Raw genomic sequence first — 7,017 nt, 5'->3', positions numbered from 1 at the left:
CCAAAGATGTTGTGCTTTTTGCTGCACGGTTAGGAAAGATGCTTTCGCTAGTTTATTATGTTTCTTGAAATCCTCTAGACAGCATCAGCTGACAGTTCTTACTGATGATTCCTGACATACTCTATGTGTCCTAATGAGTGCGTTTATTTTTATTTCCAGAAAATAAAAGACTAATTATTTATACTTTGTTCAGCCCAAACGTCTTCATAAAGCTGTTTTGATTTGATATAAAACCAAATAATCTATATTACTAGACATTTGACAACAATACACCTTCCTAATGCAACTTCTGACTCTTCCACAACTAGGCAAACCTCTCATGATGAGCAGCTTCCTTTGATTATAAACTGCTTGGGCTCTGGGCAATCAGCAACACGCTACTGGGATGTGATGCGTCACTCTGAAGAATGCTTAATTAAAGTCCAAATATGCAATCTAAATAGAAACCAAGGGAGTACTCTCATCAGCTCTGTTCAAACCACAACTGGAGACACTTTTAGTCTAAGAATTAACTGATGATATGTAGTAAACAACTAAATATAATTATGAAGAAGGCTATTGTATTCCTATAGCACATATGTCTAAATACTTGGTGATAAACGCCTGAATAGCAGAGCATGGGGATGAAACAAGTTTAACAAAAACAAAAAAAGCAGCTGAATATTCCTCCCCTTTGACCAGTTGCAATGAATTTTAAATCAAGGCATGAGCAACCTGAGAGAGAGTGACTCAGCAGCCGAGCTGCGATCCACAGCAACAGTGTGGGACTAAGAGATGGAGCTCCATCTGCTCACTGAAAAGAATTAAGGCAAGAGCAACATCAAGTGTTTCCGAGGGCCGACGACAAGAATGCCATCTATTCAAGTGCCGGAATTAAAACTATTGCATTTTCAAGGGGACTTAAAGTTTGTGATTTTAATGTATTGTTATTTTAAAAAAACAGTTAGCAACCTTTATAGCCTCAAACCCACGCTTTGTTACGCAAACAGTCAGCAAACGACAGTCTACTGTCATCAAGCCAAGAAGTCAATCCAGGAGCTGTTTGGTTGCTGCCACATTCAAGGCGTCACTGGATAACTAAGACACAAGTGCATACAGAGTCCAGGAGAGGAGAGGAGAGGAGAGAAGACAGACACACACACACACACACACACACACACACACACACACACACACACACAGAGCTCCAGAAATAAAGTGCTTGGGATCAACTAGGATGAGCAGCTGTGTGTCAAGATTTCAACATGCAACAAGCTGGCAGCAATTAGAGGACCAACCTGCTGGAGAGGCTACAGGGAGCAGGATGACCATCACTACTGCTGCAGCACAGTAAACACAACACACACAAGGATGTACAGTGTATGTAAAGGTTCACACTGAATATTTGTTTGTTTTCCGGCAATTTTACCCACGATTTACAGAGTCTGCAACCAGTCAGCAAAAGTTGAGGACAGTCGGTCCGATGAGTTGGCACAGAAATCTGTTAATGTGTGAGGGTAACAGGCCTGACCCGACCTCAGTCACAGTCAACCAAACATGTTTGATTTTTTTGAGCCGACTCTGGACACAATCAGGACGTGTGTACTGATTACTGAGCGTGCATACACATGCTGCCAACAGCCAGTGAATAAGAGTAGGTGGGACACAGGACATAGCGTCAGGAGACGAGACGACAGGAAGTAGCAAGAATCATCATCACAAATCATTTTTGTTGTTAGTGTGAACTCCAAGTCAAAATCTGTAACCACTGAGAAAGTTGTGTAGTGTGTTTCCAGCTTTAGATCCGGCCCTCCGTGCAAATTAGTCATTCTCCTCACCTACTGTTTCGCTGCTCTGCCTCTCACCTGCAGCTCGTCTACTCATTAGTTCCCCAGGATGTAGTTTAAGGGCTGAATGGTTCACTATTTTTTTAAATCAAATTCACACTTTGTCACAATTGTTCTATGTTCTACAGTGCATATGCCAATTTAAAATACATGCATGTTGGAAAGAGTTTATATCTTTAAGGTGTTTGGAATGCATCTCATGTGAAATCATGTTTTAAGTCCAACAGTCATAACAATGTTGAACTGAAACTTTGCTTTCCCAAAATCCCAAATCAAATCACAATAGCTGTCAGAAATATCACAATTAAATCATTCAGTCACGATAAGCAGCAGTTTAAGTTCTGTGTAGCACATCTGATCTGACCTGTTATTCTGTTTTTAACCCCGGATTATTGCCTGTCACTTTTTGGATTTGTGTGTATTGATACTGTTATCCTGGTTTTAACTCTGCTATGAACTCTGACCAAGTAAAGTGAATATTCCTTAACTGAATCCTGGTTGTTGTGTTGTGTTTTTTGGGTTCTTCTTACTGACTTATATCAACAAAGGAGTAGAGCTGATTAGCACAAAGGTCAATGAATTGAATGAACTGTGCATAATGGAGAGGAGAAAAGAAATAAGGCAAATGCATTAGTGAGGAGTATGAAATGTTTCCATCGTTGGAATGAGATCAGTAATGTCTAAAGCACTGGATGAATAACAGAAAATGATATTATTATTATTCAAATGTGCTGAATGAAATCCAATTTCAAGCACAGCAAGTGCAAAGAATTCAGAATTTCATACAGTACCTTTTATTTTGCTCAGTATTCCATTATGTCCATTTCTGTAAGCCACTACAGTTGCATTACCACAACACAATAATTAAACAAAATGACTGAGAACATACGAGCTGTAATGTCGGCTGAACACATGCAACTACTCATCATTATTCACTCAGGATTTTAGTGCTTTTTCCCCCATATTTTGTTCGTCATAATAGTCGACTATAAAAGTTTCCTGAGACCGTAACCTGCTTCTGTCTCCATCGCGAATACCGCGTGAACTCTTTTTTGCTGTTCCATAAACATCCGAACAGTCCAACTTCACTGTGAGCCAACTTTCCAGGCTGATACAACAAGGCTATAGGAAAATACATTGGCAGGCCCCCAACCAACCATAAGAGCGACTAAAGCATTTCAATACATTCCTCAACGTCTGACTGACAGAGACAATTTCTAGAAGAAACAATATGGTTTATGGACTGTTTAAAACGTATGACGTGTGTGTGTGTGTGTGAGAGAGAGAGAGAGAGAGAGAGAGAGAGAGAGAGAGAGAGAGAGAGAGTGAGAGAGAGGGAGAGAGAGAGCATCATGTTAACTAATGTCTGCTGCATTTATTGATTGGTCTATGCACTAGTAAGTGGATTTGTGCACAGGCTGTGTGTGTGTGTATGACCTTTTCTGGCATAAACACTGACCTTATCAGGACCAGTAGTCCTCATGAAGACCACAACCTGGTCCTCATGAGGCAGAACCTAATTTATGAGGAACTGGTTAAGGTTTAGGCCTAGGATGTGAACTGTTGTTAAATAGGTTAAGTTTAGCTATTAACTAGCTATGTTTAAGGTTAGTGATAAATCTTTGTTTAGGTTGTCCAAGTGAGTGTAAAGCAATGCAGTACACTGAGAGAAATAGCTGTGTGTGTGTAAGTGTCTAAGTGGGTGTGTTCCTGCTTGTGTCCAGTGAGTGGAGGTGGCAGCCAGTAGACCCAGAGGCACCAGGTGTCACAGTGAGAAACAGCTGAGTGAGAGAGAGGAAGACAGCTGCTTCTCTTGGTGTGTGTGTGTGTGTGTGTGTGTCATAGGTGGTCCAGTTTTGATGGTGGTGACATCCTTCCTAACACTCAACCTCCGTGTTAAAATGTGGCTCTCAAAAACTGTAAATACACTGTCTGTCCTCTTGATGCCTGGAGTCATACTAGGTTAAAAGATGTCCTTTTCAAAAGAGCGAGGGATGTGTTAATATCACAACTCCTCTTGAGGGTTTTTACTTAGAAGATCTCATTTATAACAGCTGTAACGCTGTAAAGCTTCAGCTCCAAAATGTGCCTTGGAGAATCTTCACTCAGTTAAAAAGTTACAAAGCAAAAAATAATCGACATCTTTAAACATCTAATCATATCTTAGAAATTGGACACTCTGAATTGACTGTAGGTGTGAGTGTGAGAGTGGATGGTTGTCTGTCTCCATGTGTCCCTGTGATGGACTCGTGACCTGTCCAGGGTGTACCCCGCCTTTCGCCCTATATGTCAGCTGAGATTGACCCTCATGTGGAGGATAAAGCGGTAGCAGATGGATAAAAGGATCATATCTTCGTAGTAAGTAGGCTGAGTGCTACGGCTTCATTATCGCGACAAAAAAAGTTCAAACCACGTCAATATCGATTTACTTCTATGAGGAAAAACCAGGTTATTGTTGCTTAAAAAACACAAACACATTTCACAAATCTGAGGCAAATATGTGTCAGATCTCAAAGTGTGTTTGCACAATCCATAATCACTGTATCAATGTACATTACTGAACCTTGGTAATATTGATATTCAAGAAAATGATATTGTGATTGTATTATATTATATTATGCCCATGCCCTAGTTAGAAGTGTAACATTGCAGACACAATGTGTTGGTCATTTATAAGTCAAATCAGAAAACATGTACATATCACATTACCATGAGGACATGTTTATGTCATTTTAAAGTATTTCTTACTTTAAGCAATAACTTTGGATCAAATAATAGTGTTTCAAGCTCTGTCAGGCTTTATGTATGTCTCTTTGAGCTATACGGTGTACAATGTGTTTATGTTTTTGGATGCAGAGTAGCCCTGTAGGCAGGCCTATCCCTTGTTTGTTATGATGATGCCATCATATTAGACAGGCCCTATTTTGTCCACACTGTGTGTGCATCCACGGCCTGTGGGATCAGTGTGAGCTCTGTTTTTAGACTGAGGCGTGATCCCCACACTCGTGTTCGATCAAACGCTTTGTAGATGGAAATTTAAAGAGGGCAAAAAAAAAAAAAACATGGTTCGACCCACGTCCACGAGGTTCGTGATGGAGACAAGACTGTAGCGTCGAGATGAAACCATCCACATCTTGACGCCTAATATTTGGTCCAACCCAAAATGGGGTCATTGCTTAATCATTAAAAAGCTCACATCTATGTGAGGAGGTGTTGCTGTCATCAAAGGCTGCGACATTTAAAAATGGACAGTGCAGTGGACTTAAAATGTGCGTTTCTCCAACACGTCACACGCGCAGTGTAGTGCACACACCTCACCCACGGAGCGTGTCCGTGCTTTTATGACATTTATGTCAACAATGTGTCAGATAAGCCTTGATCCACGGCTGCGACAGCTCCACTGGAGCTCTCCCTCACACAGACTCTCCCCTTCCCCGACTTACCGGATTTGAAAAACGCCGCTATGTCTGCCGCGTCCTTCGCAGCCTCATCCAGTCCCTCTCCTGCGCTCATGGCTCCGCTCGCGTGTGCGTTATCCTCACTAGGTTTTTTTGTAGTTACAACAATTATATGTCGGCAAAAAGCGGATCCGGACGCCTTTTCATTGAAGCAGATCCGGTCATGCAATCTGGGCTCCCTTCATTAAGCGAGAGACCTCCTCCTCCATTTTGGCCGAGAGGGGAAAATCCAAGCGACCGATCGGCGGCGCTCCAGAGTTGGGACTTGAGGGAGCGGAGGAGGAGGAGATAGAAGGGGATGGAGCGAGAGGAGGCGGAGGTAAAGGAGGAGGGGGTTTCGAGGGGCGGATGGGGGTGGGATATCCTGGGATTCCGTTTCGGAGTGTTTTTTTTTTTTGGTGCATTGTGCGCCACCCAATTAATTTTCGTGTGCGCCACAGCGTACCAGTAACACCTCCACCCCCCACACATCCACAGCGTCACTCACTGCGGTGCTGATGCGGGCTGCGTGGGAGTCACTCTCGAGGGACTGTATGACTTCATAGCTCGAGATGTTACGGGACACACACATCATCATCTCCTCCTCTCTACTCTGACTGAACCAGAGTTGAAGCTAAATCCCTTCAAACGTGGATGTTTGGAATGAATATTGCGTTATTGAATTATTTACAAACTGTAAGTTGTTATAAAAGCACATGCATGTCGTTTAATCTTTCTGTTACCAGTAAAAAAAAATGCACAAAATATCTGGTGGATAACATGGAGAATTTCTTCATCTCATATTGATGCTTCACTATGAGGTCATTTGCCCCACAAATCTAACCCAGTTCTGTCCGAACAGCTGCAGCTCAGTCACGTGAACCTGCGGTGGTGTGCTGCTGCCATCTACAGGTTCATTGCACAAATGACTCTAATATAATATAGTATTATTATGTAATGTTATTTAACGTTATATGGCCTGTCCTTGGGGTTCACCTTTGCACAAGCTGTCCTACAAGGTTGTGAAGATGATGTAATCTACAAAGCTGGGTTCATTCCCTACTAACAGACGACTTTTTCATAATGTTAGCCCATTGTTCTCCTAAGGTTAGTTACAACAAACCAAAAACTAATGTTCAGAGAACGTTCCCTCAGGGTTTGGGAGGAGCCTAATGTTCCCTAAGTGTTGAGGAAACCAAAAGAGAACGTTCTCTAAAGGTTGTGACAAAGTAACGTTGTGGGAACAGAATGTGGAACTAAAAACTAACATTAGGGGAACGTTAAGAAAACTTTCCATATTAACGACAGGACAACCTCGGGGAGAACCTTTGGGGAACATTCCCACAACCAAAAGGTAACGTTTCCAGAATTGTTAGTTGGGTTACCTGTTAGGGATCTGCATTCTTCATTGGAAAATGTGGGAATTCTGGTCTTTGCGGCCAGGATTTATTCAGATATTTCAATTAAATGTTCCAAAAGTCCAGAATTGGGAGGGAAATTCCACTTTGGTGTCTGCACTCCTGCATGGAATCCAGGACATAAACAACGAGCTGGTCTCCCTACGATCACTGAAAGCTGTATTTTGATATTTTATCTTTTTGTGTTTTATTCTTCTTTTAGATTGGTATAGTATCAATACTGTTATATTTTTGACTCATTTTACAGTAATTGTTATGATTATTTTGACAGTCTGTAGTGCTGCTAAATGCCTGTCCTGACCTATTTTTTCCATCAGCCTTTCTTGGTTACATTAA

Source organism: Solea senegalensis, linkage group LG9 (assembly GCF_019176455.1).
Source record: "Solea senegalensis isolate Sse05_10M linkage group LG9, IFAPA_SoseM_1, whole genome shotgun sequence".
NCBI lineage: Eukaryota > Metazoa > Chordata > Actinopteri > Pleuronectiformes > Soleidae > Solea > Solea senegalensis.
This window is presented reverse-complemented; position numbering follows the sequence as displayed.